Raw genomic sequence first — 25,674 nt, 5'->3', positions numbered from 1 at the left:
TGATAAATGTTTAGCTTTGCATGCTTCAATGTATGTTTTAATTATTGTTTATAATTAAATATCTTGCACTGCAATAAATCCTTTTAGAAAGGTAACAGTAAATTTCCTCGATTGGTAGTGAATCCAAGAACGATTCACGGAAATGAGAGAAAGTGAGCAATTTAAAATGTACGTTTCTTTTAGCGACTTTTATGGTTGTTTTCGGATATCAAAATCGAATGGCAAACCAATTGGTGCTTGTGAATTCAAAATACACTGTAGTTTTGAGATCATACAGCATTGAGCTTAAACGCTCAGCTTTATCAATGGTTAACAACCTAATATCTTTGTCCATTTAATTCTCGAATGAGTCTAGTCCCTAGACATTCGAATAGATCGATGCTTAGAGAACTTTAGAAGCTTCTGGTAAGATCATCTAGTTGAAACAGAATATTCAACATAAATTAAATGGAAAGAACCTTGTTGGAGTGACATTGGACATGTCTAACAAAATATAAAAGTCAACACTAGAGAATTCAATTCTTGAGGCTATAAGAAAGGGTACAAGAAATAGGAAAACAAAGGAACAAATGAAAGGAATTTACGATTCCGTTTCTACCTATAAGTTTATGTTTAAAGAGAAGTGACCTAGCAATCAAACTTCCTTGGTATCATATACCGCTTGAGGTTCTTACTTCGGTAATAACTCAAACAATGGAAGCTAGGATACACTAATGACCTACAAGTGGGAAATGAAGCATAGCAATGCTACATTAGTTGTAGGGTCATCTAGTTTGTTTTAAGTCCTTTCAAAGGCTGGAACTTAATGGCTATTTTGTTCCATAATCAACATACCTAAATTTCTGTTTTCAAACACAGAAAGACTCACATTCAAGAAAAACAAAAACAATGTTTGTTTGTTTATTTGAATAAAATGGTCATTTACGAGTTGATTCAATATGCTTGATTAAAACAAACAACTATTTAAAGAACTTTACTAGGTTCAAATCAACCCCTTGATTTGAGTTCCACTAATATTTGGCATTGTTGCTTAGACCATATCAATAAATTAACATTCAAAAGCTCTATTTTGATGGACTTTTGAAAGTTCATTGATTTCTAAATCAATTTAAGACAACTAGTCTTACTTGTTGAAAGTAACAAAAGATATGAACTAGGAAAAATTGATATTATCAGTCCCAACTATGGCCGATTTACTTTAAAAGGTCTCAACTTTTGATTATCTCATAGTGGTCCCAACTATAGAGAGTCCTTTCCAAAAATGGTCTCTTAGTTAAAATTAAGTGCTAAATAACTTAATTAAGACTCATATCTCTCGTGCAATAACCATATTTTTTAATTAAATGAAGTAAATAGAATAGTATGATATGCTTAAATCAACTTAATTAGCAGTTTAATAAACTAAAGGACCATTCTGGGAAAACACACCTTAAAGTTGAGACCACTCTAGAATAATCAAAAGTTGGGACCTTTAAAAGTGAAGTGACCATAGTTGGGACTGTCAATATCAATTTTTCCTATGAACTATTGTTAGAACGCCTAGACAATAGAGTTCAAAGCTAAAGAAATATTTTATGACTTTATTATTTCACATGGATTTGAGTGAATATGGGTTTATTTACTCAAAGTGATATAATTTTGAATCTGTTTGACTAGTTCAAAGATTCAGAAGTATAAAATCCACTTGGCAAGAAATCATAAAGATCTAGGTTAGATCATGTTGATGATTACTTGAGACCAAATATGACCATCAATGATTGTGTGTTGTAATTTCACAATCAAGGTCCATAAGATATGGCATATCTTAGTTGGAATAATCGAAGTCAATTAGTACTTGATTCGATCAATGATGAATCATAAAGACTTTTCCTTTAATTTCTAAAACAAAATGCTCAACTACCACCAAACTAAACTAAATTCGTCAAAGCTATAGAAAAGAAATTTCAGAATATCTTTTCGATAATATATATCTAGAGAGTTGCTAAACTCAGTGGGAGCTTAGTGTTTGTTATTCAACAAACTAAGGCCCAAGTATAGATATATGTTTCATTGTGATTTATTCAAATGAGACACAAGGGTATTGTTTCTACCACGAATTTTTGAGAACATAATGTTTGTTTGCTCGAAATGATGTCCTTTTGGAGATTCGTTTCCAAAATGACAAGTGGGAGAAAATAGACCTCGAAAGTCTTCGAGGCGAACAACAAACATAAACGGACATTCCGGAGGCTTTTCGAAGTTCTTTAGAAAATCCGAACACGTATTCTTTAAGGACTTTAGAAGTGGCTTTAAAGAATAGACATCTCTTAGAAGACTTTACAAGTGCTTCAAGGAGAACAGAATATTCAAAGGACTTTTAAGTGGCTATTGACATTCTGTTGTTTGATGTTCTATACCCTTGTAGGCATAGAGTTCAAGTCACTGAAACTATGAGATTCTTCTATTAGATAGTGAAGAAACATGGAGTTCAGGTCACTGAAACTATGCAATTCTTCTATTAGATAGTGAAGAAACCTACAACTTGCAGTCAAACTATTATCATGTAGATTAATGAGTTTGTGACTTGTAAGAAAGCTATGACGAAACCCAGATTCCCTAAAATGGTTAGAGGCCATATATAGACTCAAATGTTTTAAATGGTTGGAGGCCAAAAAACATACTCAATGTTTTGATGACAAAATTGAAATTTTGTTGATTTGCAAGAATAGTTTCACACCTATTGGTTGCAAGTTTGTTTTAAGGATAAAAAACCATCAAACATGAAATTGTGTTCACACACAAAGCTAGATTAGTTGCTAAAGGTTACAAGCAAATTCACGGCGTGGATTGTGTTGAAACCTCATGCATAATCGTAATGCTCAAGTCTATAAATCAAGCAATGATTGCATATTGGTACATATGGCAATTGGATGACAAAACAATTCCTCAATAAAATGTTGGAATAAACTATGTACATGGTATGTCATAGGATTTGTGGATCCAAATAAATGCTTGAAAAGGAAAGCTAGCTTATAAAATCTAAGTACAGATTTAAGCAAGCAATTGGGAATTGGAATTGTATTTTAGTGAAGCTAATAAGTATTTTAGTTTCATAAAATGTACATGATTCTTATAGATTTATAAGAAGTTTAGTGGGAGTACGTAAAACTTAATTGGTCCTATGTGTATCACACACATATCTCTCTATTGTGAAATAACATTCAAATGCTAAATACTTAGATTTGAGATTATTCATCAATGATGGACCAAGGCGAAACTTAGTACATACTGGGTACTAAGATCTATTTACAAAGATCTTATAATATTGTTTTGGATTAAGTAATGGCATTTACTAAATCAAACACGAAATACTCCATTGGAGATATTCGACCCATGTGAATAAATCTAAGTAAAAGAATGTTTGAACTATGTATAAGCATTTACTAAGTTAACATCAAAGAATCTAATAAGATTCTTAACCTATATTATATGTCAAAGAATTTAGCTGGATTCAGTATCTACTGAAATTGAATGAGCTAAAGTTACATGAATAGAATTCAATTGGGAATTATTCTGCAAAAGAATTTATCATGTATGATATAATATGAGGATCGCCAAAAACGTATCGTATGACTTTAGGCATGACGAACATATACCAATCTCTATTGATCTAGGTGAAGACCAATTAGATTGAGATCAAGAAAAACTTATGTTACTTGAAAAGGTACATAGGATTACTTCTTGATTCAAGGAAATAAAGATATGCTAAATATTGATGCTACACGCATAAACACTGGCAAAGGATCAAGCAAGACCCTTTGGAGTTAACCATTGATAAGGACGAGCTATAGAGCATCGTGTTTTGAAATGGCAACATGGATTGGAGACCATGAGTTGTTGCGTGGGATATTAAAATATTAATTTCTATGTTCTAAGATAAAGCTGGAAAGTATTCCACATATCTTTGAACTGATTGGATAAGTAATTCCAAACAAAGCATCACTAGCAACCTATACAGTTGAAGTAGAAATACTTATTGCCTAAGAAGCAATAAAACTGAGTTGTTTACATTAAAAGTTCTTCACTGAACTTGGGAAGATCACATGTCTGTTGACTTAATGGTTCTTCATTGCAAAATGCGAAGAACCACTAATGTAGCAAGAAAGACTAGATCACAAAATAAACATACTCAAAAGTTCTTATCATCATATCTCGAAGAACATTCGATGAAAAGGATGTTAAGATTGGCAAAGCGTGATAACTAAACCTATGCAACAAGTGAGAAGCAACACTCACGTTGTAGCACTGGAAATCAAGCATAGCTTTGAATTCCATGAAATGTTTTAAAGATGGGTTCGAGGCCCATGGTTGTAAAACATTAGGGGTTGAACATTTATCATATATGAAATGTATTTTCATATTCCATTTAATCTTGGTTTAGTATTAAATGATGAGTCCCTTCAAAATTTGACGATATATTCAAGATAGACTGTCAGGACCAGTCCTGTGACTAAGAAATGTCTATCAAGTGAACTTGAATGTCAAAAGTTGAAAATGGTCCCTGGTCGGAGTTTTCTATAAAATTGGACGCATAGAAAACGTTAGACGACTAGAATGCAAGATGACTAGTAGTTATATTTCTTGAACTATGTGGACATGGCAATGTCATAATCATTTGCATAGATACTTACTTTGGGAAGACTAGTATCGGACAGACCTATGAAACTTTACTGTAAGAGATGAAAATCTGTCATAAGTAAATTTCATTAAAATTATTAGACACTAAATCCTCAATACCTGAGTGATTTGAGATTACTTGTTTGAGAACTGGTTGCTTTGACGTTGACCAACCGTCGCACCGTAAAAGGAGGCTATAAAGGCAACGCTCAGGTAATCACCTATCAAACGAAGTCTAATCTCAAGATCGCAAGATTGGGATTGTCCTCCCATAAATCGGGATGAGATGCTTAAAAGTTGTACAAGGCCACTCGGAGAGCTAGAAACTGTGAAATGCATGGCCGTGCTCGGATGAATCATAGGCTATGATTATCTGTTTATTTGATCAGTTGAACTCTGAAACCGAGGAACACCTCTGGACATAATAAGGATGACAACTCTTACCTTATGTTCAAGAGCAAGCATCGAGCGACAAAGGAATTAGGAAATGCACACTTGTCCCTAAGGACAAGTGGGAGACTGAAGGAAATAATGCCCTTGGTCCAAGTATGCATTCAATGTTAAGTCTAATAAATGCGGTTCAGTATTAATTAACAAGTTAATAATTCAGTGAGATCAAGTGAGCTGAATGCCTAGCTAGAGGCCGCTTCAGTTCAAGTGGAATTAATGATATTAATCCACAGCTTACTCTTGACTGAATCCGTAGGGTCACACAAATAGTACGTAAACGGATCAAGTATTTAATAGCATTAAATACTCCATCTATGGATATTCGGAATCGACGGATCTTGGTTTCAGTGGGAGCTGAGATCGTCACAGGCAAGAAATGAATACTCCGGAAACGATGATATTGCCGGAAACGGAAATATGGATCGTATCGGAAATATAAATATTATCCAAGTCGTAGATTTTGCCGGAAACGGAAACATGGTACGTATCGAAAAATATTATCGGAAATGGAAATATTGCCGGAATCGGAAATATTGCCGGAAACGGAAATATTGTCAGAAACGGAAATATTATCGGAATCGGAAAATAATTCCGAAAACGGAAATATTAAATATTTGTTCGAAACGGAAATTAATTCCGGAATCGGAAATATTAAATGTTGTTCATATCGGAAATGAATTCCGGAATCGGGAATTTAATCGGAAGCGTATCGTACGAATTAGCATCGGACGAGGCCCGCTAGACGAAGGCCCAGCACGAAGCCAGGCCATCGACCAGCGAGCCGCACGCAGCAACGCACGCCTCGACCAGGCCCAACGCAAGGCCGGGCCCAGCCAAGGGCGCGCGCGCAGCACCGCACATGGGTTGTGCGCTTGTCGTGGGCCGCAAGGCCTGCGCGGGTGCACGGCTTGTACGATGCGTGTGCGGGAAATCCTAATCCTGTTAGGATTCGTGCGAAGATTAAAATCCTAATCCTATTAGATTTGCTTTGTTATTTAGAGTCCTAATAAAGTTCTAATTAACAAATCCACATCCTAGTAGGATTATAATTCCTTTTCCATACCTCTATAAATAAGGGCCTAGGGTCATTATTTGTATAGACGATTCAAGTATTCAAAGTGATTTTTGAGAGCAAAAATTCAGTCATATAATTGCCTACAATAGCCGAAAATTCTAAGTACCTTAAGGGCGATTCTAGTTGGTCAAGCTTAAGGCGGATCCGGACGTGCTGTGGACTATCTACGGAGGGACGACACTTGGAGTCCTAAAGACTTGTTCTTGTTCGGTTCGGGCGCAGCTAGGGAAGGCACGCAACAAAGTGTATGCATCTAAACTATGCTAAATGATTATGTGTAAATAATATGTTTTCCTGGCTTTATGGTTTTTTCCGCATGATTTATGAATTGTCATATGTATCATAACCTAACAGATGCAACATATGAGAAGTAGCCAAGATGCCTAAACCAAAGAAGATGGTTCACAAGGAAAGCAGACCTGATGGTTTCAAGAGGTGCTAAAACCGCCTTCGCCATTTCCCCAACCAACCAGAGCACCACTAAGAAACTCCCCTACTTCTCTGGTTCCAATAAAATCCTAAGCCACATTAGAGCAGCATTTCAGTCAAGTTCAAGTAGACACACATCTTTTAACCAATTAGACAATGAATTCGCTATGTAATGCTAATCAGTCGAAACAAAACCTCCATCAATTTAACAGTAAGAGAAACAATAAATTCACACAAATTAATCGAAAATGCAACTCTTTCCACAAAAAAAATAGCATATAAAATCGTAGTCTGGAAGTCCAATATATCACACGCATTTGAAACCTAACCAAACCAAACCACTTGAACTTACGAATTATACCTGAAACACTTTGCCAACATCAGGAACTTGGAATTTAAAGTCCATATTCTGGGATTTTTCAAGCTCCACCTGTTTAGGAAGCAAAACAGCTCCATAAACATCCCCAAACACCAACTGCTTGTTATTCTGCAAATTCATTCAACGCCCATCTTTTAAAATTTTAAAAAACACAAAAAGCATCAACCAATAACAACTACCCTATTCAGAAAACACACAAAAAAATCACAAAAATCGAAAAAATAAGGAGAAAATACCTAACAAAAAACGATCAAACTCTGACGCAGCACCGCCACCAGCCACCTGGTTGAGACTGAGACAAACAACACATGAATGGTGGTGGGAAGATCGAAATTTGGTGGATTATTGTGGAGTTTGATTTGATGAGAGGGGGCTGAGCAGAGATGAAAGAAGCTTAGGTTGGAAAATGAATTAGGGAAAACGATCCAGCAAATGGAACAAAAGAAATAAAGGAAAGGAGAAAAGGGGTCGGCTAACTACAGCTATGCATAAACAAAATAATGGCGATGATACCAGATCTTGGAAACCGAAAGAAAAATTGAAAAGTGAGATCCAATCAAACCCTAGCCGACCAAATCGACTTCAATCTATGATACAACCACCGCCGTCATGATCGATTTATCGCGCAAGGATGGCAGGGAAGAAATCCAATCAACGAAGACCGATCACGCAAGGCTGGCAGGAAGAATTCCGATCAACGAAAGAGAATCAAGAACACTGCTTTAGAAAAATAGAAGAGAGAGAAGAACATAGGGACGAAGAGAAAGAGAGCACCGAGGAAATAGAGAGGGAAAAAAAGGGTACCCCAGAAATGAGAATGAACCAAGAAATAGAGAAGGGAAAAGAAAAATTGGAAATATGCAAGCACGAAGGTTCAAACCTTGGTTGATTGAGCAACCATGATAGAGCTTTCAAAGGGAAGAAATGCAAAAACTTTTCTTATAAATAGTGAATTTCACCTATATGTGACTCAATACACTATTGTTAAGCATAGTGTTTTAAGTTCATACATTTTAAAGGTTTGGGATTTCTATAGCTTGTTTTGTTTGTTCGTCAATTCTGTTCGGTCGGACTATTTTGATTGAATTTGATGAATCTTAGATTATGCGCCGAGAGGTATAAATCTGATGTTCATGATCTGTGCTTATAGATAGGAATTATTTCTAGTACATAGCGAGAGCTTGCTAGTTGTAATTTCCTAAGGAATTCATAAGATTCGAGAGATGCATGTTTTCCTAGTTGTGGTCATTAATTGTTTATTATGGTATGTCGTCAATCCCTAGTCTGCATTTGTGGTGAACCGTCGCCCTAGATTCTTTTAATATTGATATTCCCATATTTTATTATTGTCGTATTATTAATCAACCAAAACAACCAAAATCTTGTTTCCAGTAATCTAGACCTTAGATTTAGTAATAGAAAGAACGCTCGTTTCCCTGTGGATTCGATCCCTACTTCCCTTACTATCTTGTTAGCGGACTTGGGTTTATCTTTGATTAGGCGATACGACTTTAGCCTGTCAATTATTTATCAACAAACTAAAATTCACGACGATACTCTACCAAAACTATGGTATCCCCAAAATACTCAACCAATCGCATAACAAGGGAACTTACTACATTCAAACAATGTATTACGTAGTTTATTGAAACACAAGTTAGTATTTAAAGTTGTTGTACGATAAATATTGTAAATCAAAGTAAAAGTTGAAGTAAAATGTTTAAAAGTTACCTCGGTATCATGTAAAAGTTATATATTTTAAATGATAAAAGCTAAGTCAAATGGCGAAGTGTTACTTTTTACTCATCATTAACTACAAAAGAGATGTAAGGCAAAATCGCCAATTGGAGTGGAGATGTTGTCTGGCAAAATCTCCAATTCAAATAGAGATGTCTGGAGACATCACCAATTGAATTGGCGATTTTGCCTTATAATATTCCTTGAGAGACATCGCCAATTGAATTGGCGATTTTACCTTCTAATATCGTTGAACCGGGAAAAAACATTATTTTTCTTTGTATCAACGCTGATGTGGACGTTAGATTGGGAATTAAATGAAAATGTGGCGTATTTGAAATTTTGACTTGTATAAACGTTGTTGTCGGAAGTTACTCGTTAAAAGTTACCAAAAAAATGGGTAAAAGCCACCCAATGTACAATCTCTATTATATAAGGGAATAGGTGATGTTATTTCAGTAATCACACTTTTGGTGTCCCTTATCTAAAAGACTAAACTACCCTCGATTACTTTAAAATTTAATTAATTAATTAAAAAATAACAACTGCCATATTAAGTTTCAATTTTGGTTGTGTTTTTCCTTTCTGAATTTAGCTTTGATGCGTTGAATTGTATGTAAAAATAGGAAAACACGATGTTAGGGTTTATAATTGAATCTTAGGGATTACCGATTGAATGATTGTTTACGAAATTATTGTCCCCAAATCATAGGTTAGATTTGACTTTTTCGTCAATTTTTGCTTAACTTGGCTCATTAGTTTTCTATAGAATTAATATCCGAAATGAGAAATTAGTATTGGATATCCAATTTTGATCCCAAAAGTAAATCCGGTTCATTAATTTGTGGAATTAAGAAATTTCTCATTAATTTGGATATTTAATTGTGATCCGAAAAGTAATCTCTGAAATTAATTTATTGTAAATTAATACTTCAGTATGTTGTTTGATTGTGAGATTAGTATTGATATTCATCTTTGATACCAAAATTAAATGTAGGCTCACAAACTTTTGATCATTGGTTCAATATTCATCCTGACCCTGAATGTCATAATGCTTGAACCCTAACAAAACATACAAATTGTTGTCTGCCTATTTGTATTTTTATAGCGGTATGAAAACAATATGAGGTACTTATTCATTGGTTGAATATCATCTAGTATCTCTATTCTATGCGGGAAGAGCTGCCGTTATTTCAGTAATTACATTTTTGGTGTGCCCTGTCTAAAAGACTAAACTACCTTCGTTACTTTACAATTTAATTATTAAAAAATAACAAATGTCATATTATTCTCATATACCAATAAGTTCATAATACACATGCCCCCTAATTACTATATTAAAAAAACTAAGGTAATTAGGATCATCTGTCAATGTTGAAAACTTCATCGAATTTTTTTAAAAGGGGTTCATTTATATATTTCACAGATTTTTTTTTCTTTAGATGACCGAACTTTGTAAACAATTTTTTCTTGCCTATTATTTGTGGTATGGTGATTAATTGTAATTACACAATTTTAATTTTTTTTAATTATCTTGCACGCACTGCGTGCATATAAGACTAGTAACGTTACTGTGCACCTCGTGCATACAAGACATTTTGAATCTAAATACAAATCATAAATAATTAAATAAAAGATCCGAAAATAGCCAAATACCCGACATAAAAACCTTTTAAATTTATAAATTCTATAAAAATAAAAAGATAAAAAAGGGACTATTAAATACTTATCAATACCTAGTATTTAAAAAGAATAACCAGCACCATTTCATTGACACATAAGCAATACCATTTTGATGACACGTGTCTCAATTTTAATAATCTTTCTATTTACTTTTTGTTATAAAAAAATAATGGTCATTCATTATTCTACTTTATTGTCATTAGTTATTACGTAGTATACTACTAATCTCCGTCTCTTTAATTTACTAGAATTGTACTGCATCCATCCCATATTTATAGTATTATTTGACTAAAAACACGGGTTTTAAGAAAAGTGTAATATAGTACACGGAAATTTAGAATGTAGTACATTGATAATTGATTTGTATGAGAAAGTGAAATATAATACATGGAAAAAGGAATATAGTGCATGGAGAAGTTGTGCTGGATTTTCAGTGCATTTTTAATTAATATAGTACATGGGAAAGTGAAAAACTTAATGGCCAGAAATAGAAACATGATTATAATTTTGGGACGCTTAAAATAGAATCAGGACTATAAAAACGGGACGGAGGGATTACCCAAAATTAGGATCGATACTCAACTTGATTATGCCTAAATTATCGTCCCCTACTTCATCTTCCCCATTCTTCACCTTCCCATTAACTCTCCAAGCTTAAGTATTTTCAATGTCAATTTAATTCAATCCCCAAATCTTCTCCCCTTCTCCTATAGCATTAATTCAAAATTTAACCTAACTAATAGCCTTTTTGACTGATCCGTTTTGAAACGGTAGTAGATCATAGTGTAATCCCCCGTAATTTTATACATTTCAGTTATATATTTTAACGTATATTTAATATATTTAAATAAGAATTTATGAATTTTGGAAATAAATATATAGTTAACGTATATTTAGTTATTACATTTTAATATTTTCAACGATTTACGAAATCGAAAATGATTTTAGAATTTTAAGTTGAAAAGAATTTGAATTACGAAAATTGATTGAATTTAGAAAACGATCCTATTCAGTTTTGGACTCGAATCATAAAAGCTAAATCCTAAGTCTAGCCCACTTGAAAAGCCCAACATCAAAACCCAAACTCAAACCCTCCCCTTCTTTCTTCTAATTCACGTGAAAGCTAGGAAGAGAAAATCAAAATCCTCCTTCACTATTCACGTAAGTTTTCAAACCCTCAAGAACTCATTCTCTCTCTCTCCTCGTCGCTGCTCTCCTCCTTCACGCCGTTGCTCCAGCCGCCGGTCTCCTCGCCGCCGGTAAGTATCCTTCTCCTTCTCCTTCGATCCCTCTGTTAGGTTATGATACATATGATATTACATAAATCATGCGGAAACAACCATTAACCCAGGAATACATATTATTTACACATAATCATATAGCATAATTTAGATGCATACTCTTTGTTGCGTGCCCTCCCTAGCTGCGCCCGAACCGAACAAGAACAAGTCTTTAGGACTCCAAGTGTCGTCCCTCCGTAGATAGTCCACAGCACGTCCGGATCCGCCTTAAGATTGACCAACTAGAATCGCCCTTAAGGTACTAGAATTTTCGGCACTTTTGAGCAAGATGTGTGACTGAATTTTTCTCTCAAAAACTCACTTTGAATACTTTAAAACTCGTTATAAATTGTGAACCCAGGCCACATATTTATAGGGGTATGGAAAGAGAATTGGAATCCTATTAGGATACGAATTAATTAAACTTAGAATCCTACAAGAACTCTAATTAATTAATTTATCAAATAGAATTAGAAATTTAATCATTAACCGAACTCTGCACGTTTTAGGAATCGTGCATGAACACAAACTCACACACACACACACGGCAGCCACGATGGGCCGCCCATGCGCGTGCGTGCGAGCAGCAGCCCACGCAGCGAGGCCCACGCAGCCGCGGCCTTGGCGCGCGCTGGGCCTGCCTTGCGGTAGGCCTGGGCGCTGCCTTGGCTGGGCTTGTGGCGCGCGTTTGGCTTGCTGGGCGATGGCCTGGCTTCGAGCTTGGCCCTCGTCCGGCAGGCCTCGTCCGATGCTTATTCGTACGATACGCTTCCGATTAAATTTCCGATTCCGGAATTCATTTCCGATACGAACAATATTTAACATTTCCGATTCCGGAATTATTTTCCGTTTCGAACAAATATTTAATATTTCCGTTTCCGGAATTATTTTCCGATTCCGATAATATTTCCGATTCTGACAATATTTCCGTTTCCGGCAATATTTCCGATTCTGGCAATATTTCCATTTCCGATAATATTTTCCGATACGTACCATGTTTCCGTTTCCGGCAACATCTACGACTTGGATAATATTTATATTTCCGATACGATCCATATTTCCGTTTCCGGCAATATCATCGTTTCCGGAGTATTCATTTCTTGCCTGTGACGATCTCAGCTCCCACTGAAACCAAGATCCGTCGATTCCGAATATTCATAGATGGAGTATTTAATGCCATTAAATACTTGATCCGTTTACGTACTATTTGTGTGACCCTACGGGTTCAGTCAAGAGTAAGCTGTGGATTAATATCATTAATTCCACTTGAACTGAAGCGGCCTCTAGCTAGGCATTCAGCTCACTTGATCTCACTGAATTATTAATTTGTTAATTAATACTGAACCGCATTTATTAGACTTATCATAGAATGCATACTTGGACCAAGGGCATTATTTCCTTCACCCTCCTCCTTCGTTCCTATGCTAATTTTGTTTCTTGCAAACTCCTTGCGCAAGCTAGCCGCAGCCACCATCTTCTCGCTCCTCCGCCCAACCGCGTCGCTGAGCCGCCACCCTATTGTCGCCGGTAATGATCTCCATCCTCCCTCCTTTTCTTTCTTGTTTTCTTTTTGTTATTTTCGTACTCGTTCCTCCTCCCTTTTCATGGTTGACCTTCACCAATTCGCGCAGCCACCGCAAGTAGCACCACCGTGTGCCGCCGTCGCACAGCCCCTGCCGCAAGCCACCTCCGTTCGCCGGCCAACTCTCTCTCCTCCTTCTTGAATTGGTTACTTTCTTAAACCCTAAGTAACTAATTATTTTAAATTAAAGTTTGTTAATTTAGATTATGTTCTTAAATTAAATTTATAATTTTTATGGTAAATATGATTTTCAGATTTGATGTTGAGATTAAAAACGAATTAATTTTCAGTTTTGATTAATTAAAATTAAATTAGGGCTTAATCATGATTTATTAGTTTGAATTATGTTTTCTTGAATTAAAGCTATGGGTTTTGTGATGTAAATTATGAATTTAAGATTATATGAATTTTATAATAAAGTTATTGATTTTCAGATTATCTAATGACATTGAAATATTGGTTTTGATGGTTTAAAGTATGAAATTCAAGGTTTTTATGAGTTTTAATCATGATAGGTTGAGTATGAATTATTGAATTGGTTGTTTTGAGATACTAGGAACGTAGATTGACCTTGGTGAAGCTTTTAAATGAATTAATATTGCTGAAAATTTAAAGTACGATGTTTGCAAAAGTTTTCAACGAATTTCAATCACTAGTTCAATAATTATGATGCTAGGAAAGCAAATGTTCAAGTTTTGATATTGGGGAAAGTTCTAAATCTATTTAGGATGCATTTAGAATGCTTTATTATGGTTGTCAATGATTAGAAATTGATTGAGATTACTTGTTGGATTGTTTAGGCGGAGAATTCTCTTTAGGCGACTTTTGAAAGTGTTAAGGTGGCCTATCAGTTTGTTTACACAAGGTACGTACATACCTGTGTGCTTGGAATGTGTGCTAATTGTTGAAACCATGTTGCATTGTTGATGAACTTGGTTATGTTGATATCGTTGATGAATTTAGTCAGGTTGAATATTGCATGTTTAATACTGTTGGTTGGACATATTGAACCTATATTGCATTTTGAGGATTATAGCATGTTAGTATGGATGGTTGATACAAACATGTTTGATTGGGAACACTAGATTACTTTGTATATAATTCAGATCAGTGGATTGTTGTTCCCTTTTAGCTTTTTCACTACTTTATGAGGGCCGAGGACCTCATTTAGTAAGTTGAAACCTTATACCCATATACAGGGTTGATCAGTATTAAAAGAAGGATTGGAGTTAATTGGAATGAGTCTGGTTTGATGCCTTTGTGATCACTTACTTAATTCCAAGATAAAAACAGTTGTAAATAAATGTGGATTGTATGCCTTATGTGATTGTTGAGTCATAACAGGGTGTCAATTTGTAAATCATGTAAAGTGAAACTGAGTAGCAATAGCTTTAGACTGTGCACGTCTAAAGTGACGGACAAACAGGAGTTGGGGTTCATGGTGGTAGCCCATGGCCTTTAATTCGGACCGGATTGATCACCGTGTCCTATTTTTATTCAAGCGTTCCTCGATATCGCAGGTCATTGAGGTTACGGAGTCGCGCCCGTACCTCGTCTTCCTTAGTGAAGCATCTAGCTAGAAAACTCGGTCCATTGTCTATTTCAATTAAAATAATATTATTGTTATAAAAGTCCAGTCCAGTCTAGCCTAGCCTAGTTAAGTATGGTCGTTAAATTATCATATTTTGTCTGCCCTTGTTTATGTTCACTAGTATCATGTTAGGGTTGTTCGTTAATAGTATCATATTGGGATTATTATTGTTTTAGTATGTAGTACTCAGCTTTGCTGATTACGTGCTTTGTTTGTGTGTGTTGATCATGGCTATGCCTTATTGATCCTGTGATGACCCATCTCTGGTGAGCAGTCTCTAAGGATCAATAAGCGTTGCCCATCTACAGGTTTGAAGATGATGCATCATTGGGATCGGGATTAGAGAGCTTGTAGTTATATTTTCTTTATTAAGTGATTTGGTTTGTTAACTTAAATTTGAAATTTGTCGTACTATTCGTATTTCCTTATTTCAGTTAATTGGTTTTGGACCTAATATGTAATAAGATTATTTATGAACCTAAAAGTTAGTTTTATGTTTTCCGCTGCAAAATTCTGAATAAGCCGTACGTTTTCACACGGGCGATAATACTTTGATAATTCCCTACAGTTATATTTAAAAAGGGTTATTTTAGAAAATGGGAATTGTCGGGGTGTTACAAAGTGGTATTTTTGAGCTAAAGGTTTTACTGACATTTCGTGTCTACCTTTTTAAATTTTAGGCACCTAACTAACTAATTATTTACATAAAAAGAATTTCGTTGAAGTAAACTACAACTAGTGAATAAATTGAAAGTTATTAGTTAGAAATGTTTGAATTTATTTTAAAATTAACTCTTGAATTACACGCTTTGAAATACGTTCTTGTTTGTGTGACTTCATGTATTTCGTTTTTTTTTAATTTAAATTAATATTTTCGTAATTATATATATAAAAAACAATATTGTATTTATTTATTAATTATTTGTCGTTTAAATAATTATTCGTTTAAACAAATTAATTCTTATAAATCATTCTCGTTTTATTCTTTTATGCTTCAATGTTTGATATACTATGTTTATTTTGAGAGATGGGTAGCATAGGAAATGGCATATAGAATAGAAACATTGTGTCTGCATTATGTCAACATGATTGTACTTTTGTGCCTGCTAACTGTCGTGTCTTTCCTATGCTTTGCCATTAATACATATTCTTACTTGTTGTGTATTGTGGGATTATACGGTAAGCGAGAGTACTAATTACTAACATAGAAACTATGTTTAATTGTTATAGATCACTAATCATGTCTGGCATACAAGGAAATAGAATAGGGAGCAATTCTAACCCTATTGTTCTAAGCGATGATGAAAATGAAATGGATTACGAGTCTGACATTAACAGTTACACCAGCCATGAACTTGTTCTACGTCGAGTTTTAAGAGCAGGAGAACCTGATAGTGATGATGAAGCCCTTCGTGAATTTGATCGTGCTAGAGGGAAAACTAGGGTCGATATTTATCAAGCTGTTTTGAGACCTGAAAGCGATTCGGAGCCTGAGTTTGATCATGAATTTGGGTTTGAGTTCGAACAAGAATTTGAGTTTGAGTTCGAGCATGAATTGGAGGTTGAACCTGAGTTTGAGTTTGAGCCTGAACATGAACCTGAACCTGAGCCTGAGCCAGAGGAAGCTAATCATCAACTTCAAGGTCTACGAAGATCCTCTAGGCCAAGAAAAGAAGCTTATTATTTTGATATGGATGACGATGATGAACTTAAATATGAGTTATTCACCCTAGAAGGTTATAACGAATCAAAGGACAAGTCTGATGATGTTTCCCTTTAGCTTTGCTTACATATTTAGTTGTGTGTGAGAAAAATGTTGGACAATCCGCCCAACCATAGTTTATGTTTATATCGTAGAACCTTTTTACTTTATTTTGAGAACAGGTGTGTGTTAATATTTAGGATTGTTATTGACATTCTTCTGAGAATTAAAAGTTAGATTATTGACTATCTAAAGGATCAAAGTTTTACGGGCACGCAAGGGGAATGTTTTCTTCTTTTATTCTAACTTATTATTCGTGATGATTGAAGTTATTCCTTGTCTCTCAGTTGAATGTTTTGCATGATTGTTCATTTCGTGTGCATTTTGAATGTTGATGTGATATTGCATTGCTAGAGGATAATGTAAGTAAAGTTTTGAACCTGAATTAGAGCATATTAATTTCAGGTCGCGCTCTAGGATGGCCAATAATAGTGACCTAGCTGCTGCTATTCGCCTCTTGGCGGAAAAACTAACCCAGGAAAGAACTGAGCGTCCCGATTCTGCAGGGGACATGTTTGAAAGGCTTGCGAAAGTTAAGCCACCATACTTTAAGGGGCAGGCAGACCCCGCCTTCCTTGAAAACTGGATCAGGGAATTTGAGAAACTATTTGGGGCGGTAAACTGTCCTGAGCATATGAAAGTAGGCCAAGCTGTCCTCTACCTGAAAGATGAGGCCGACCTTTGGTGGAGGGAAAATGGGAACTAGACTAAGTGCTGCTGAGGGATTCAATTGGGATTCTTTTATTGTTGCTTTGAGGGGGAAGTTTTATCCTCCTTTTATGAGGAAGCAGAAAGCCCAGGAATTTATCAACCTTAGGATGGGGAATATGACCATTGCTGAATACTACAGTAAGTTTATAGCTTTGTCGAGGTTTGCACCTGAGGTGGTAGCTACTGAGGAACTAAAGGCTCAGAGGTTTGAGCAGGGGTTAACCGATGAGATCCAACTGGGGTTAGGCGGGGAAACCTTTACGTCCTTAGACATTGTGTATGGAAGAGCTGCCCATATTTATGGCCTGCAGACCAGGAGGGACAAAAAGAATATTGTTGTTGGGGATAAAAGGAAAGAGTTTAATGCTGGGGGAAGTCAGGGGAACTTCAAAAGGAATAGAAATGGAAATGGGAATGGTAATGGCAATGGTAACTTTCAGGGAAGAAATAATCAGGGGAATAACTACACCAACAAAAACCAGCCTAACAGAGTGCATCACTGTAAGATGTGCAACAACAATCACCCTGGGAAGGACTGTAAGGGGGAATTGGTAACTTGCAACTACTGTCGTAAGAAGGGGCATAGAGAGTATGAGTGCTTTACAAAGCAGAAGAGAGAGCAGAATGGTAGTGGGGGTAGTAACCAAGGGAAACCAGGGTTTAACCATTCGGGGAACCAAGGTTCGAAGCCTGCTGGGGCACCAAACAACCAGGGAAACCAAAACAAACCTGCCAATGGAAACAACAATAACAACAAGGCTCCCGGAAAGCTGTTCGTAATGAGTAGAAATGAAGCTGAACGTTCTGCAGACGTAGTTTCGGGTACTTTCTCTATCAACTCCTTACATGTTAAAACATTGTTTGATTCAGGGGCAACATATTCTTTTATTTCGACCTCTATTGTTAAAAATTTGAAGTTAGTAGATTTTGAGGCAATTGATTTACCTGTTAGTATGCCTAATGGTGCAACAATAAGGTGTACGAAACTATTTAAGAACTTGCCTTTGAAGATAAAAGATTGCACTTTTCCATCTAATTTGATAGAATTTAGTTTGGGGGACCTAGATGTGATTCTGGGGATGGATTGGCTAAGCTTATACAAGGCCAGGATAGATTGCGAGATTCAGAAAGTAAGCCTAAAGAACCCTACTGGGAAATCAATATCATATAGACGTTTTGGGAAGTCTAGGAACTTTGGGGTGATCTCCGCATTACAAGTGAGGAAACTGGTCAATAAAGGGTGTGAACTATTTTTCTGTAGTGTCCAAGATGTGAGTAAGAAAGTTGGGGTAAAGATAGAGGATTTCCCAATCGTAAGAGAATTTGTAGATGTATTTCCGGATGAGATTCCGGGTATGCCACCGGCTAGAACCCTTGAATTTACCATAGAGTTAAATCCCGGAACCGCACCTATATCCAAAGCACCTTATAGGATGGCACCCCCAGAAATGAGTGAGTTAAAGACACAATTGCAGGACTTGTTCGACAAGGGGTACATTAGGCCTAGTGCATCACCGTGGGGAGCTCCAGTATTGTTTGTCAAAAAGAAAGATGGGAGTATGCGGCTATGTATTGATTATAGGGAGTTGAACAACGTAACAATAAAAAACAAATATCCTTTGCCTAGGATAGATGACCTGTTTGACCAGTTGAACGGGGCAAGTGTATTCTCAAAGATTGATTTGCGTTCGGGATATCACCAATTGAGGGTAGCTGAAAAAGACATTCCTAAGACTGCATTTAGGACTCGTTATGGCCATTATGAGTTTACAGTAATTCCTTTTGGGTTAACCAATGCACCCGCCATATTTATGGATCTGATGAATAGGATTTTCCATGAGTTCCTAGATAAGTTTGTGGTGGTATTCATTGATGATATTCTGATCTATTCGAGGAATGAAAAGGAACATGATGAACATTTGAGGGTTATCTTGGAGACGCTTAGGAAGAACCAGTTGTATGCAAAGTTCTCTAAGTGTGAGTTCCGTCTGGAAAAGGTAGCATTTTTGGGGCATTATGTGTCAAAGGAAGGAGTCTCTGTGGATCCTGCCAAGATTCAAGCTGTGAGTGAGTGGCCTACTCCGAAGAATGTGTCTGATATTCGGAGTTTCTTAGGTCTAGCTGGGTATTATAGGAGATTTGTGAGAGATTTCTCAAAGATAGCAAGACCCATGACCAACTTGATGAAGAAAGAATCAAAATTTGAGTGGAGCGAAAAATGTGAGGAAGCCTTCCAAATTCTCAAAGAGCGTTTAACCTCAGCACCTGTTTTAACCTTGCCTGATGGGAATGAAGGGTTTGAGGTATATAGTGATGCGTCGAAGAATGGGTTGGGGTGTGTATTACAGCAAAATGGGAAGGTGATTGCGTATGCGTCGCGTCAATTGAAACCATATGAGGCTAATTACCCTACCCACGATCTAGAGCTAGCTGCGATTGTTTTCGCTTTGAAAATTTGGAGACATTACCTCAATGGGGCAACATGTAAGATCTTCACAGACCACAAAAGCCTAAAATACATTCTCACCCAGAAAGATCTCAACATGAGACAAAGAAGATGGTTAGAGTTGATCAAGGACTATGATTTGAACATCCAGTACCATGAGGGGAAAGCAAACGTAGTTGCCGATGCATTGAGTAGGAAATCTAGCCATAGTATGAATGTCTTGGTAGTGCCTGAAGAGTTGTGTCGAGACATGCAGAGACTTAGCCTGGAAATAGTAAATCCTGGGGAAACCAAAGCAAAACTGAGTGCATTATCGCTGGGGTTGTCTATATTCGAGGAGATTAGAGAAAGTCAAGCTGGGGATGAGTACTTAGAGAAAATCAAAGAAAAGATGGGTCAAGGGAAAGAAGTGGATTTCAAGATTCATGAAGATGGTAGTTTGAGGTTCAAAGGGAGATGGTGTGTACCACAGAAGTGTGAAGAACTCAAGAGACGTCTTATGGATGAGGGGCATAATACTCCATATTCTGTGCACCCTGGGGGTGACAAGTTGTACAAAGACCTGAAGCAAATCTATTGGTGGCCTAATATGAAACGGGAAGTTGCCGAGTTTGTGTCTAGATGCCTAACCTGTCAGAAAGTCAAAATAGACCACAAAAGACCCATGGGGAAAGTTCAACCTTTAGAAGTGCCTGGATGGAAGTGGGATTCCATTTCTATGGATTTTGTTACTGCCTTGCCTAGATCAAAGAACGGAAATGATACCATTTGGGTTATTGTGGACCGTCTAACAAAATCAGCCGTGTTTATTCCGATTAAAGAGACATGGAAAAAGAAACAGCTCGCAAGGACTTACATTAAGCATGTAGTGCGGTTGCATGGGGTCCCAACCGATATTATCTCAGACCGTGACTCAAGATTCCTCTCGAAATTTTGGCAAAAGGTCCAGTTGAACCTTGGGACAACTTTGAAAATGAGCACTGCTTTCCACCCTGCAACCGATGGTCAGACTGAGAGAACTAACCAAACTATGGAAGATATGTTGAGAGCTTGTGCAATTGACTTTAAGGGTAGTTGGGAAGACCATCTAGACTTGATCGAATTCTCATACAATAATAGTTACCATGCAAGCATTAAGATGGCACCTTTTGAGGCACTATATGGGAGAAAGTGTAGAAGTCCCACCAGCTGGAATGATTTCAGTGAAAATATAGTTTTGGGTACAGAATTCATTGAGGAGACTGTCAGGAATGTAAAAATGATTCAGGCTAGAATTCAAGCTGCCCAGGATAGGCAAAAGAGTTATGCTGATTTGAAAAGAAGAGATGACGAATTTGCAGTAGGTGATAAAGTGTTCTTGAAAGTATCACCAACCAAGGGTGTGATGAGATTTGGGAAAAAGGGCAAGCTAAGTGCCAAGTACGTAGGCCCATATGAGATTCTGCAACGAATAGGGAAAGTAGCATACAAGTTAGCCTTGCCAATGGAGTTCGAAAAGATGCACGACGTGTTTCACATTTCCCAACTAAAGCGCTATATCCCTGATGAGCGTCATATCTTAGAGCCTGAGAGAATCCAGATTGATAGTAGCCTCACATACGAAGAAAGGCCTGTGAAAATCCTTGATAGAAAAGTGCGTAGTACACGCAATAAGGACGTCAGCATAGTGAAAGTGCTTTGGTCGAACCACGAGTACGAAGAGGCAACATGGGAAGCCGAAGCTGAAATGAAGATCAAGTATCCAGAGTTATTTTCTGAGGTGAGTTACGAGGGGGTAACTCGTTTTCTTTAAGGGGGTAGAATGCGATAGAAATTCGCGCTTTTTACCTATTTTTATGATATTTTATGCATTTTATGCTTATTTCTAGCAACCTTTACATGTTGATGCAAGTAAATAGATCCTCCGCATAAGAAAATGTGTTCTTGAGTATTACAAGTAACTCTTAGTTGGCAAAATAATGCACAAGAGTGGCACAAAGTACTTCTACAATAAGAGTAAGTTGAAAAGTTTGGAAAAATATGTGAATTTTCGTGTCAAGTTTCGGGACGAAACTTCTTTTAAGAGGGGTAGATTGTAATCCCCCGTAATTTTATACATTTCAGTTATATATTTTAACGTATATTTAATATATTTAAATAAGAATTTATGAATTTTGGAAATAAATATATAGTTAACGTATATTTAGTTATTACATTTTAATATTTTCAACGATTTACGAAATCGAAAATGATTTTAGAATTTTAAGTTGAAAAGAATTTGAATTACGAAAATTGATTGAATTTAGAAAACGATCCTATTCAGTTTTGGACTCGAATCATAAAAGCTAAATCCTAAGTCTAGCCCACTTGAAAAGCCCAACATCAAAACCCAAACTCAAACCCTCCCCTTCTTTCTTCTAATTCACGTGAAAGCTAGGAAGAGAAAATCAAAAACCTCCTTCACTATTCACGTAAGTTTTCAAACCCTCAAGAACTCATTCTCTCTCTCTCCTCGTCGCTACTCTCCTCCTTCACGCCGTTGCTCCAACCGCCGGTCTCCTCGCCGCCGGTAAGTATCCTTCTCCTTCTCCTTCTCCTTCGATCCCTCCTCCTTCGTTCCTATGCTAATTTTGTTTCTTGCAAACTCCTTGCGCAAGCTAGCCGCAGCCACCATCTTCTCGCTCCTCCGCCCAACCGCGTCGCTGAGCCGCCACCCTATTGTCGCCGGTAATGATCTCCATCCTCCCTCCTTTTCTTTCTTGTTTTCTTTTTGTTATTTTCGTACTCGTTCCTCCTCCCTTTTCATGGCTGACCTTCACCAATTCGCGCAGCCACCGCAAGTAGCACCACCGTGTGCCGCCGTCGCACAGCCCCTGCCGCAAGCCACCTCCGTTCGCCGGCCAACTCTCTCTCCTCCTTCTTGAATTGGTTACTTTCTTAAACCCTAAGTAACTAATTATTTTAAATTAAAGTTTGTTAATTTAGATTATGTTCTTAAATTAAATTTATAATTTTTATGGTAAATATGATTTTCAGATTTGATGTTGAGATTAAAAACGAATTAATTATCCCCTGACTTGCCCCTTCCTTTATCGTCCGTATGGCTAAACTTCTAGTTTGAGCACCGCTAACGAGCATCGATAAGCTGGCGCTTTCCCGGAGCTTATTCCAGGCGCGAATGTGGCCCCGGTGCCGGTACCTGCTGCGGGAAGGAAAGGGATGTGCAAGTTTTGTTTGTTCATGAGCAGATCCTTCATCAGTTTTGATTAATTAAAATTAAATTAGGGCTTAATCATGATTTATTAGTTTGAATTATGTTTTCTTGAATTAAAGCTATGGGTTTTGTGATGTAAATTATGAATTTAAGATTATATGAATTTTATAATAAAGTTATTGATTTTCAGATTATCTAATGACATTGAAATATTGGTTTTGATGGTTTAAAGTATGAAATTCAAGGTTTTTATGAGTTTTAATCATGATAGGTTGAGTATGAATTATTGAATTGGTTGTTTTGAGATACTAGGAACGTAGATTGACCTTGGTGAAGCTTTTAAATGAATTAATATTGCTGAAAATTTAAAGTACGATGTTTGCAAAAGTTTTCAACGAATTTCAATCACTGGTTCAATAATTATGATGCTAGGAAAGCAAATGTTCAAGTTTTGATATTGGGGAAAGTTCTAAATCTATTTAGGATGCATTTAGAATGCTTTATTATGGTTGTCAATGATTAGAAATTGATTGAGATTACTTGTTGGATTGTTTAGGCGGAGAATTCTCTTTAGGCGACTTTTGAAAGTGTTAAGGTGGCCTATCAGTTTGTTTACACAAGGTACGTACATACCTATGTGCTTGGAATGTGTGCTAATTGTTGAAACCATGTTGCATTGTTGATGAACTTGATTATGTTGATATCGTTGATGAATTTAGTCAGGTTGAATATTGCATGTTTAATACTGTTGGTTGGACATATTGAACCTATATTGCATTTTGAGGATTATAGCATGTTAGTATGGATGGTTGATACAAACATGTTTGATTGGGAACACTAGATTACTTTGTATATAATTCAGATCCGTGGATTGTTGTTCCCTTTTAGCTTTTTCACTACTTTATGAGGGCCGAGGACCTCATTTAGTAAGTTGAAACCTTATACCCATATACAGGGTTGATCAGTATTAAAAGAAGGATTGGAGTTAATTGGAATGAGTCTGGTTTGATGCCTTTGTGATCACTTACTTAATTCCAAGATAAAAACAGTTGTAAATAAATGTGGATTGTATGCCTTATGTGATTGTTGAGTCATAACAGGGTGTCAATTTGTAAATCATGTAAAGTGAAACTGAGTAGCAATAGCTTTAGACTGTGCACGTCTAAAGTGACGGACAAACAGGAGTTGGGGTTCATGGTGGTAGCCCATGGCCTTTAATTCGGACCGGATTGATCACCGTGTCCTATTTTTATTCAAACGTTCCTCGATATCGCAGGTCATTGAGGTTACGGAGTCGCGCCCGTACCTCGTCTTCCTTAGTGAAGCATCTAGCTAGAAAACTCGGTCCATTGTCTATTTCAATTAAAATAATATTATTGTTATAAAAGTCCAGTCCAGTCTAGCCTAGCCTAGTTAAGTATGGTCGTTAAATTATCATATTTTGTCTGCCCTTGTTTATGTTCACTAGTATCATGTTAGGGTTGTTCGTTAATAGTATCATATTGGGATTATTATTGTTTTAGTATGTAGTACTCAGCTTTGCTGATTACGTGCTTTGTTTGTGTGTGTTGATCATGGCTATGCCTTATTGATCCTGTGATGACCAATCTCTGGTGAGCAGTCTCTAAGGATCAATAAGCGTTGCCCATATACAGGTTTGAAGATGATGCATCATTGGGATCGGGATTAGAGAGCTTGTAGTTATATTTTCTTTATTAAGTGATTTGGTTTGTTGACTTAAATTTGAAATTTGTCGTACTATTCGTATTTCCTTATTTCAGTTAATTGGTTTTGGACCTAATATGTAATAAGATTATTTATGAACCTAAAAGTTAGTTTTATGTTTTCCGCTGCAAAATTCTGAATAAGCCGTACGTTTTCACACGGGCGATAATACTTTGATAATTCCCTACAGTTATATTTAAAAAGGGTTATTTTAGAAAATGGGAATTGTCGGGGTGTTACACATAGGGTGCTTTAACTCAACATTTCTATTGTTTATTTTCATGCATGCAATTCAAGATGTAATACCACCTCCCCCCCCCCCCCCCTATCTCTCTCTAAGCACGTTATTCTTGATTTTTCTTAAACACATTGGAAGTGTGTTGTTTACTTTTCTTGCTTAATTAGTTGCAATTCATTTTGCAGAGAATGATAATCTTATAATGTATGGTTTCCATGCAAATGATTAAAGGTTGGTAAATTGTCATCGATATTTTGAGACTTTTAGGTAGGTTTAATTTGTATATTTTTGTTGTTAGGGGAACTTACAATTAGTTTTAGTTCTCGTATAAGAAAAGTTTTGTCAGTATAGTTCAATAGTTAGACTTTGTTAAGTCTTTCCATTAATTGGATAACATGAGTATAATCGTAAATTGTAACAGTTGCAAATTTGTTTGGTCTTTGTACAAATGATATGTTATTGGTGGTAATAAGTGATTTAAAGTGGATCTATTTTTTCAGGGTAGATGAACATGAGCAGAAAAATGTAATGATTAGAAAGACAAGACTTCATATGTTAAAGTTTTAATTATTGTCATTTGGTTTAATTACCTTCTACAACACCTACTTAAGAACAACATAATTTCTAAATTTCATTACCCGACCACATATAACCAGCCCATTCGTCGAACGAGCCCAAACACTAGTTCAATTACTCCGTAATTAAGAAACATGTTTAAGTTCTAGTTGAATTTGAAT

At 36.3% G+C, this 25,674-nt stretch overlaps 2 long non-coding RNA genes and 1 pseudogene across 2 annotated transcripts; 2 read left to right on the top strand and 1 right to left on the bottom strand.

Annotated features, from left to right (window-relative positions):
• Positions 1 to 7,109, bottom strand: part of LOC130466722 (probable mitochondrial adenine nucleotide transporter BTL1) — a 29,857-nt pseudogene extending 22,748 nt beyond the window's left edge.
• A 6,002-nt stretch (positions 7,110 to 13,111) lies between these two features.
• Positions 13,112 to 15,363, top strand: LOC130466738 (uncharacterized). The gene is made up of 4 exons (XR_008926886.1): positions 13,112 to 13,216; positions 13,321 to 13,417; positions 14,072 to 14,136; positions 15,137 to 15,363. It is a non-coding gene; the product is annotated as an uncharacterized lncRNA (long non-coding RNA).
• Positions 15,364 to 22,382: 7,019 nt separating this feature from the next.
• On the top strand, positions 22,383 to 23,595 carry LOC130467193 (uncharacterized). The gene is made up of 3 exons (XR_008927341.1): positions 22,383 to 22,487; positions 22,592 to 22,688; positions 23,531 to 23,595. It is a non-coding gene; the product is annotated as an uncharacterized lncRNA (long non-coding RNA).
• Positions 23,596 to 25,674: the final 2,079 nt, after the last annotated feature.

The sequence above is a fragment of the Spinacia oleracea genome, chromosome 2, assembly GCF_020520425.1.
Source record: "Spinacia oleracea cultivar Varoflay chromosome 2, BTI_SOV_V1, whole genome shotgun sequence".
NCBI lineage: Eukaryota > Viridiplantae > Streptophyta > Magnoliopsida > Caryophyllales > Amaranthaceae > Spinacia > Spinacia oleracea.
Note: the sequence above shows the minus strand (reverse complement) of the source record. Positions and strands in the feature narration are given on the sequence as shown.